This window comes from Lathyrus oleraceus, chromosome 2 (genome assembly GCF_024323335.1).
Source record: "Lathyrus oleraceus cultivar Zhongwan6 chromosome 2, CAAS_Psat_ZW6_1.0, whole genome shotgun sequence".
Lineage (NCBI taxonomy): Eukaryota > Viridiplantae > Streptophyta > Magnoliopsida > Fabales > Fabaceae > Lathyrus > Lathyrus oleraceus.
In genome coordinates, this window is record NC_066580.1 from 173,979,162 (window position 1) to 173,990,762 (window position 11,601).

General features: G+C 35.4%; 1 long non-coding RNA gene across 2 annotated transcripts; it reads right to left on the reverse strand.

Annotated features, from left to right (window-relative positions):
- Positions 1–9,269: 9,269 nt before the first annotated feature.
- On the reverse strand, positions 9,270–10,519 carry LOC127118722 (uncharacterized). Of its 2 annotated transcripts, none has more exons than XR_007802322.1 (2): positions 9,846–10,519; positions 9,270–9,611 (listed from the first exon to the last, which is right to left on the reverse strand). It is a non-coding gene; the product is annotated as an uncharacterized LOC127118722 (long non-coding RNA). The 2 variants fall into 2 exon arrangements; XR_007802323.1 differs by having other exon boundaries at positions 9,689–10,519.
- Between the last annotated feature and the right edge of the window lie 1,082 nt (positions 10,520–11,601).

An 11,601-nucleotide genomic window follows, 5' to 3' on the forward strand; every position in this document is an offset into this window, starting at 1 on the left:
TCAGGTACTCAGCAGAAGTAGTTGCTTGTGAGTTGGGCGATGGCCTTGGAGGTTGTCTTCTTTTATTTTATTTATCACTTTTATTTGGTATTTATCTTCTCTAATATGTCATATAAACGTATATTTTGGACATAAAAACACATGCATAAACACAATCAATCATCGAATTCCAAATTTCTAACACAACAACAATTCATCAGAGCAAATCATGGAACCTTATTGAGAGAAATGGCCTCTTTTCTCTACCACATCATGCAATACACTCATATTGAGAGCTCTTTCTCCCCTCTAACCTTATATTTCCACGACAATAGCAAATCAAATAGCTCCTATGGATTCTCCCTTCAAAACCTTGCTCTCCTTACAAACGCCCTTGTTTACACGTGCTGACAAAAGGATCCCTAAATACCTAATTTCTCCAACTTTTATAATATATAGTATTCTAATTATTCTTTCCTAATTATTATTATTGCCCACTAATTTCCAAATTTTCTCCTCTTACCGCATACTTCCCTCAAATTACACAATTGGCTCAATTCTTCCTATTTACTAATTTTCTCAATTTATTTCTAATATTAATTAAAATGATAATTATTCTAATTATTTTCTAAATTATTCTACCAAGCTCTTACATTCTCACCACACCCTACCATTACCACTACACCCCAAAAAGACATATAGTCACATAATTTTATTTAAAGGCACACCAAACACTAAATACTTAAATAAAAATTCTAAATAATTCAACTAAATAAATTAATTGAATTTGGGGTATTACAACTCTCCCCCACTGAGGAAAATTTTTCCCTCGAAAATTACCTGAAAGAAATATAGTCGGATACGACTCTCTGATCTGGCTCTCCAGTTCCAAAGTTATGCTTCCACTAGTTAGTCCCCCCCCCCACTACCTTCACAAAGGCAATCTCCTTACCATACAACTGCTTCACTTCCCGATCCTCTATCTTTGTGGGAGATGCCTCAACAGTCAGGTTCTCTCTCACCTGTACATCATCCATTGGATTACATGAGACATATCTGAAGTGTATCTCCTCAACTGAGACACATGATATACATCGTGAAGATTAGCAAGCAGCGATGGAAAAGAAATCCAACAGGCGACCTCTCATATCCTCTACAAGATTCGGTATGTACCAACAAAATATGGCATTAGATTTCGAGACTTCAAAGCTAGACCAACTCCAGTTACTGGAGTAGCTCTCAAAAACACATGATCCCCATCTTGGAAATCAAGTGCCTTCCTCCTCTAATCATGGTAAGTCTTCTTATGACTCTGCAAAGCTTTCATCTTCCATTGGATCATATTGATCTTCTCATAAGATTGTTGAATTATCTTAGGTCCAATCACCTCACTCTCACCAGATTCCTACCAACATAGAGGTGTCCTACACCTCCTACCATACAATACCTCAAACGGGGCCATTCCAATACTCGAATGGAAATTATTATTATAAGTGAACTAAATTGGAGGCAGGTAATTATCCCAATCACCTCCATGTTCTAGAATACAAGCCCTCAATATATCCTCCAAGGTTTGAATAGTTATTTCCATCTGACCACCTGCATGCAGGTAATAAGCATAACTCAACTTCAGCTTGGTACCCAATACTTCCTACAAACTCTTCTAAAACCTCGACGTGAACCTGAGATCTCTATCTGACACAATGCTCGACGGAATACCATGCAGGCTAACAATCTTCTCAATATAGAACTCTCCTAACTTCTACTTAGGAAAACTAATCTTAATCATAATGAAATGAGCCGATTTAGTTAGCCTATCAACAATAACCCAAATGATATCATATCCCTTCATCCTCTTCGGAAAACTTGTCACAAAATCAATGGAAATATTGTCCCACTTCCACTCAGGAATAATCAATGGTCGCATCAGACCCAATGGCATCTGATGTTTAATCTTCCACTTCTGACAAGTCAAACAAGCATAAACAAACTCAGTTACTTCCTTCTTCATTCCTAGCCACCACAACAATTTCTTCAAGTCTTGAAAAATCTTAGTGGCACCGGGATGAATACTCATACCACTTATATGACCTTCCTCAAGAATACTCTTCTTAAGTTTTGGTACATCTGGGACACAAACCCTGTCTCTGAATCTTATCACGTTGTTCTCGTAAATTCTGAAATCACTTCCTTTCCCTTGATTGATTAACACTAATTGGTCAACCAATCCCAGATTAATCTTTTCACCTTCTCTGATCTCTTCCAGGATACCACTGGTCAACTTCAACATACCCAACTTCACACTATTAGAAGTCTCTTCACATATCAAACTCATATCTCTGAATTGCTCGATCAATTCCAACTCCCAAACTGTTAACATCAAAATGTGCAACGACTTCCTACTCAATGCATCAACCACAACATTGGCTTTACCAGGATGGTAACTCAAGCCAAAATCATAATCCTTCAGAAACTCGAGCCACCTTCTCAACCTCATATTTAAATCCTTCTGATCAAATAGATACTTCAAACTCTCGTGATCACTAAACACCTCAAATCTGGATCCAAACAGATAGTGTCTCTAAATCATCAAGACAAACACTATGAATGCCAACTATAGATCATGCGTAGGATAATTCCTTTCATGAACTTTTAATTGTCTAAAAGCGTAATGCACAACCTTACCATTCTAAATCAAAACACCACCTAGACCCATCTTTGAATCATCACAATATAGAATAAAGGACTCACTTGGATTCGAAAAAATCAACACTGGAGCAGACATCAACTTCTTCTTGAGTTCTTACAATCTCTTTTTGCAATGCACATCCCACACATAGGATTGATCCTTTCAAGTCAATTGAGTTATCAACAATGCTAACTTCAAAAATCCTTAAATAAACTTTCTGTAGTAACCAGCTAACTCTTGAAAAATTCTAATCTCCGTAACAGACTTCGGAGTCTCCCATTGCAATACAACATCTATCTTCGATGGATAAATTGCAATCCCACCACTAAAAATCATATGACAAAGGAAACACACATTTGCAACCAAAACTCGCACTTGGACAACTTCGCATACAACTTCTTATCTTTTGAAGTCTGCAACATAACCCTCAGATATTCTACATGCTTTTAATCAGACTTTAAATATATCAAGATGTCATCGATGAACACAACCAAAAATTGATATAAGTATGAATCGAATATTCTATTCATATACTCCATGAATACTTCATGCGCATTAGACACACCAAAAGGCATCACTAGATGCTCATAATGACCATACCTCATTCTGAACTCAGTCTTCGGAATATCCTCTAGTTTCACACAAATCTGATGATAACCCGAACGCAAATAGGTCTTGCTAAACACATAAGCACCTACCAACTGATCCATCAAATCATTAATTCTCATAAGTGGATACTTGTTCTTGATAGTCACCTTATTCAATTGTCAATAATTAACGCACAACCTCATGTTATCATCTTTCTTCTTGACTAGCAAGATTGCCGCACCCCATGAAAAAACACTCGGTCGAACAAACTTCTTCTCAAGCAGATCTTCCAATTACTTCTTAAGTTCTCTCAACTCTGAATCATGAGTTCTATAACGAGCCATTGACACTGGACTAGTACCAGGTACTAAGTCTATAGCAAACTTCACCTCACGCTCAGGCGAAAAATCGCTAATATCACCTGGAAACACTTTTGGAAAATCACACACCACTAGAAGCTCACCAATCACAGCTTTACTTTCAGTCTTCATAGAAACTATTATCATAAACACTTTGGTCTCATCCTTCATGAACTCGTCCACTTGCTTAGCAGACACAAACAACTCATCACTTGCATCCAACTCTTGAAATGATATCGTCTTGTCATAAGAGTTTATATGAACACGGTTGAACTCCAACCAGTTGATTTTAAGGATAACATTGAGATTTCCCAAATGTAGACAAACTAAATCCAACCCAAAATTCTTACCAAAAATAGTAAGTGTATAATTCAAACAAACCCATGAAGTGGTTACCAGACCTAGAGTCGGGGTATCAACAATTATAATCCCAACCATATAATACAATTTCAAACTCAACCTCTCAACACAATCAAGCAAATCAAACGAATGTGTTTTACCCTTGTCAATAATAGAAATCATCGGATACAATTTATAAAACATGTACCTCGTATCAATCGGTCAATGCTAGTAGTCTCTGATCCTAACAAGGCAGAGATTTTCCCTTCAGACTGTGCCTTCTTCAGGTTTTGACAATTGGCACTAATATGTCCCTGTTCTCCATAATTATAACAAGTCAGCCTAACACTCTTGTAGTCTGCAATATGGTGACCCGTCTTTCCATATTTGAAGCACCTCAGAACATTATTCTTGCACTCATTAGCATTATGGCCCAACTCACCACACTTGAAGCACTTGACGGAAGTGGGAGTCTCAACCTCATTTGGATTTTTGTCATATGAAGATCTTTGATTCCCTCTGTCATCTAGAGAACTATACGGCTTCCCACGATACTGAGTCTTTCCCTTCTTCTCACTAATGCTCTTATAGTATGCAGAACGAGCCATGCAGCATTCATCATAAGTCCTACACTTATTCACTAGTGTAGGAAACCTATGAATATCCTCATAATTGATGCCTTATTTAATCACTTTGACCCCTCTACAGAAAAACCATTATAATAAGGACATAAATTCACAAGCTCTTCAGACTTGGCAGCACACTCAATGAATTCCATGTTTCCTTGCTTAAGCTCAATGAATTCAATCTCCTTCTTCCTCGCACATCCTCAAGAAATTACTTCTCAGGGTATTTCACTCTAAACATAGCCTAATTGATCTTAACACCAACAACCTCTGGTCTTTAGCACACATTATCCCACTAGTCCTCAGTTACCTCGAATAACATGTGAGTACCAAACAATACTTTCTGTTCCTCGATAGAGGCCATCACTAAAAAAATTCTAAATTTCTATGAGCCATACTGGAGCACCCTTTGGATCATACCAACCTTTGAATGTTGGCGGATTATTCCTCTAAAAATTCTCCAAACCACATAACTTAACCAGCTTGATTCTGGTGACTCTAGAGTGCCTGAGCCACTGCTCCAAAGCTTCAGAAATAGAGCGACTGTTTCTTCCAGCCATTTTTCAAACCATCAAACACACATTATAAAAAACAATGCACCGACGTTGTACACACACATGACGCATACTATGGACTAGAAATCATTACAAAACATGGTCGGACAGACCAACAAGGCTATGATACCACTATGTAACTCCCTAAACCCCGAAACTTATATGAAAAGTTTTACTTGACAAGTTAAGGTATCACCAACGACAACCCGATAAAAACAAATCAAAACATTTAAATATTACACGACGGAAAAACATTTCATAGCAACTTCATAAATAATGTATTAAACTCCAAAACGAAAAAATCAACATCAACATAAAACATAATAGCTTATGTCCCCGGTGTTACATAATCAGAGCATTAAATAAACCATCAAGGTATTATCAAGCGATGAATAAAAATAAAGAGTAGCTCTAAACAAGCCACCTTCCACACACATCAACAATGCTAACTCCTGAGTATCTGCAGTATGTCCATGGAGGACAACATGAGCAAAAAGGATGGGAAACAACATTCAAAATGAATAGTATAAATAATGATAAGGTAGAGAACATACGATACTACACACATTGAATACACAATCAACAACACCATAGTCTCACACCCATTCATAGAAACATAAACATTCATCAAGTATACTCATTATTCACAACAATTCATAAACTACATCAAATATTCTCAACATATTCAACAACATCATGAATAATTAATTACATATAAAAACATGTATGCAATGTAATCCACAACTAACTCATTATGCATGTGGTACCATTAATGGAAAAAACATGTCCATATGGCTCCTGAATCCCCACCATAGAACCATATCACACCAGATCACTACTAATCACCATATAGTAATGCTTCACTAATTCCTCATTGGAATTAGCTACTGGCTCCTGAATCTACATCATTAGAGCAGTGCATACCAAATCGTTACTATCACTATAAGTAACGGTTCACTGATTCCCATTTGGAACCATATACTCGCTCTCGAATCCATACCACTAGACCATAGCACACCAAAACTGGACCGAAGCTCGTACACCATGATGCATGACTCTCAACAACATGCATTATCACCATACATAATAAGTAATCAATATTACGACAACTAACAAACAATACCAAATAACAGAAACTCGTCAAATGCATATTCACAAGCATTCCATCATGTTAGTTCATTATAACATAAACATATTATTACGCAAACACAATGATTCGCTAATTAATCATACATGTCATCACATAAATTCCTATAGTAGACAAACGACTACAACTAAATCATTTCACCAAGCACTATCATGATGTAGTCCTATGCGTTAGCTTTCTAACACTTCAAATGGCACCTCATTCGGACCTACAGAACTAAAGTTACGACCAAAATCGTCAGACAATGTAACAAAAGGCAAAACATAATTCTTCACGAATTGGCCCAAGACAATCGATTGTCATCAAAGATGGTTAGCTATTGGATTTAAAAAATTCACATTTTCCAGACATTTAATCAACTGACTCCCTCCTACAATTGATTGTGATCTAATGTCAATCGATTGACATAGGAAAATTTTCAAAAAATAAAAGCCTGCAATCGATTGCCATCGTGCATGTTTCCAGAAAACTCAGTTTTCTCAATACTTCATCATCTCCATCATCCCAAAACCTCCCTATTTGACTCCAACAAAATTTTCCAAAATCAAATAAACCATAATACGAATTTAACATCGTAAAATGTTATTACAACTATCAACATATTACAAACTTATATTCATAATTATTCATAGCAATTCATCAACAATTTCGTCAACAATCATGTACACAATTCAAGCACTCAAATATTATCAATGGCATAATTTTATACATGCATATTCATGATAATTCAAACATAATTCATGTCATAGAAACACATGCATCAACACAATCAATCATCAAATTCCAGATTTCTAACAAAACAATAATTCATCAGAGAAAATCATGGAATGAGAGTAAGGACCTCTCTTCTCTACCCCATTATGCAATACACTCATATTGAGAGTTCCCCCCCCCCCCCTCCTTACTTTAGATCTCCAACACAAATAGGAAATCAGGCAGCTCATATGGATTTTCCCTACAATACCTATCCTCCTTCTAAATTCTCTTGTTTTCTCTAAGCCTCCTTGTTTTCACAATCTAACAAAAGGTTCCCTGGAAACCTAATTTTCTCCAACTTTAAGAATATATAGTAGTATAATTATTCTTATTGCCCAACTAATTTCCAATATTTCTCCTCTTAACACATACTTCCCTCAAATAAGACATTTGGCCTAACTCCTCCTATTTACCAATTTTTCGAAATTTATTTCGAATATTAATTAAAATGCTAATTATTATAAATATTTTCTAAATTATTCTATCAAACTCCTACATTCTAACCACAGACTACCATTACCAAACCACCCCAACAACACATTTAATCACATAATTTTATTTAAAGGCAGACCAAACACAAAATAATTAAATAAGAATTCTAAATCATTCAGTTAAATAAATTAATCGAATTTGGGGTGTTATATCCATAATGACCTAACAAATCTTTCCACATATTTCATATTGTGAAGCATGCCACATAAGTTAATTATGCTCCTAATTCCATCATTTGTCACTAAATTATAACTAATGCATCTATTAAATTATTCATTAAAAGACTAGGAACATGCTTAAGACTGGGCTCGGTTTCAGTGGACTTTCTTCCCTAACCCCATTTTCCCAAGTGTTTCTTGCATATCTCTTCTTTCTTTTCATTCTTCTCGTTTGTTCTCCCTTTTATCCTACTTTCTTGGCCTTGTTGTTTCTTAGATCCTTAGTCTTTTGTTTTGGCTTTTTTTAAAGTATTCTTTTGCTATCTCTCACTTTTTGCTCGGTGCATTCATGAAGCACATTGGAACCAACTCAGAAACAAATAGGATCATGATACCTGTTAACTAATCCATAACATATAGGCAAAATGTATCGAATAGTAGAGAAAATGAAATCACTGTGGAATAGAAAAATCAGATATGCATCACTAAGTGGACCAATAAACAACCACAAATGAAAATCTTTGAAAAAAGAAGCAGTTCCAGCAATTAGAAAAACATGACAGGTCCTGTTTTTTTCCTCTATGAAAAGGAAGAAATTCAAGAAAATCCTGGCATGAAAAAGATCAATTTGTTGGGAAAAATTGCAACTGAAAAAACCAATTCGTAGAGGATCCTTACAAATATCCCTACCCTACATTTGGTGTAACCTACCCTACATTTGGTGTAACCTTAAAAACCCGATGGATAAGGAAGTGGAACCTGCCACATTCCTACTTACTATGGAAAAATCCGAGGACGATAAATGTATATTGTGAGTGAATCCATGGTTGTTCAGAAATTCTTCGTTAATATTACAAGAATGGGATGGCATCTCCAAATTTGGCAAGCTGGATTTCGAAAAAGCCCCTACATGGGTTGGGGGGGGGGGGGGGGAACTTTTCATCTCCAGGCTAGGGTTCATGTGATGGACATGGTTGTGTTAGAACTTTTCATCTTACATGTATTCATCAGAGAGCATGGTGGAAACTCTAATTCCAGGAGGTTGCATCTGATTCGTTTGGTTCATTATAAATGATTCAGTTGTTTGTTTAAGATTCATGGTTCTGATTCATTGGTTAAGATTCATTCAAGGTGTTACAGTTGCTTGGTTAAGTATCATTTGGTTGGTTTGGATTGATCGGGTTTCGAGTTTTGGAATTTGGTATGTTTCATTTCATTTAAGAACATCGGGCTTTTTAGTCATATCCATGTTCAGTCATGGTGTGCATTCATGTTCATAGTTGGTTAAGACCTTAGTTGGTGTTTGGTTCTTTGGGTAATCGACTCACAATAGTTCTAGTTCATCGGTGCATTGCATTGTCATCATGGTCCATTTTCATCTTTCCATAAGAAAGTACACATTTTTACCTAAGTTGACTTTTGGTCCACTGTTGACTTTTTGGTCAATCACCTAGCCAATGCCCATTTTAATCTTGAACCATTTTCTATGGTTTAAGCCACTTTCCATTTTTTAAGACCTTGATTCAAGATTCAATTTCCAAATTCATTCAAGGTTTTCAAATACCACACGTAGACCATTACATTTCCATAAACCATTTCAACCTTTTTATTACGTTTCCATAAACCACAAATTCATGTTACAACCATTTCTAAACATACAACTTCCATAACCATAAACCATATTACATTCAACCTCATATACATTCTTATGACAAAATTACAATTTAACTTCAAGTTACAAAAAATTAAACATTAAGCTTATTCAATTCCATACATAACCCTACATTACAAAGTTACATTTTCAAGCTATACACAAGTAAGCCTTGCTTTGCTACCTTTTCCAAACTTTAAACGTTCATGATGCCTCCATTTCCATGTCTTGAATCATTCCAAGCACACTGGCCTTGCATATCATAAGAGATACCTGCATCAAAAGTACAAGTATCATTACACCAAATTCAACCCATCCGGAAAGTATCACATGTTAACCATTACCCAAACCTGATCATAAGCACCATAAGCTATGACAACATTCATCCAAAAGACTATCACAAGTTAACTGCTAATAGTATACAAAAAACTCCCTAACAGAATTAGAACTTCCCTCTAACAAACTCCTTCAAAACTGAAGAAAACAGAACTGGGAACTGTCTCTAACCTCATTTTATTTTTCAACCTTTTGAGCTAAACAGAACCTCAACAATCTCTTCACTGTTTTATCGAACCTTCACAACTTAACAAAAAAATTCCCATTCAAATAACTTCCAGGATTGAAACAGAGGGAGAACTCGTCAAAAGGGCTCTCCATAAAAATAAAACCTTTTCCCAAAAAAACTGGAACTACTTCTAACCTTCAAGAAAATCATGTAACATAAGTCAGTTAGAAAAAATTCCAAGAGAAATATAACAGAACTCTAACCAACATAACTATCCTAATCCATCTCAAATTTCCTTCAAGACCTTCATCTAATAATCCTCATTTTCTCAAACTGAGAACCATTCATTTCCCCTCCAATCTTCATAACCAAATCTAACCCGCTAAATCAACCAACCGACATAAAGAAGCAGCAAAAATCAAATTACCAAAAACCTGTAAAAACACTTCCAATCACAATCCTGTGGTAACAAACACATAACAGATTCCAACTTCAATTATGAACCGACAATACCCAACTGTTATAACCAAACCTGTAATAAACTCTCGAATAACCGAATAACCAAATCTCCAACTGAAAACACAACCTCCAACAGAATATATAACAGAACCCTCCTTCTCCAACTGCTAACTTCTCTCCACATATTACTTAACATACACCAGAACTTCACCCTCATAAAAACCTTCAACACCATATAACAGAGAAAAGGTTGCAATGGGCCATACCTTGCCCTTGAAGACTTTGGCCTTTGGCCCAAGCGGATTTTTGTTGAAATGGGCCATACACGCCCCTCCGTTTTTCGTACCCCCAAACTGGCCCATATCAGTTTTTCTTAATTATTTCTTAAAGCTTGATTAGAGTTTTATTTTATTTCTTAATCTGTTTTAATTCCATTTTTTTCGTATTAATCTTTCTTATTAGATTTGTTTAATCTTGTTAGAATTAGATAATTTCTTGATTTTTAGATTTTAGATATTAGGATTAGTTCATTAATTCCTTGATTAGTTAATAAGGTTTAATCAATTTTTAGATTAGTTTTAGTTTGTTTCATTTTCCAGAATTATTTCATTGATTAACCTTGCCATGATTGGATATTAGCCATTAGATTTTGGTTAATTCGTTTTGTTGATATAATTCATGTTTAGATTAATACGGTTAATGATTGATTTTGCCATGGTTAGACCTTAGGTTAATTTCCACTCAATTTGATTTGTATAATCATAGTAGTTAGCAATTCTTGATTTTGGATTGTGAATGTCACATTCGATTGATTTTGATCCTAATTCATGTTTAGGTAGATTTTAATTTTTAGAATTAATAGTCACTTTAATTATCCATTTAAACGATTCATTTGGTTTATGATCATTTTGATTAAATTGAAAATCCCATTTCAATTTAGGTGATGAATACTATGTATGTCCAATTTCATTTGCCATGATCATAGGATAGATCCTTGATTGTTTTTATTGAGTAATCCATTACCATTCAAATCGATTTTAGCCATTGTATGTACTTACATATTGTTGCATCATTCTCACTCGTTCTCATTCATGGTAACTCGTTTGTTGTTTTGTGTCCACAAGTTGACTTGGAGAAGCAAGCTCACTCTTAGCTAGCCATGCTCCTAACCATTCCATTTTCATTCAATAACTTTGTATTGTTTGGAGTACCATGTCACTTGTATGCCTTAGGCATGGTACATAGTTTAGTAGTTTATAACTTGTATTTTCCTTTCATTCCCTTTCCATTGTATTGTGT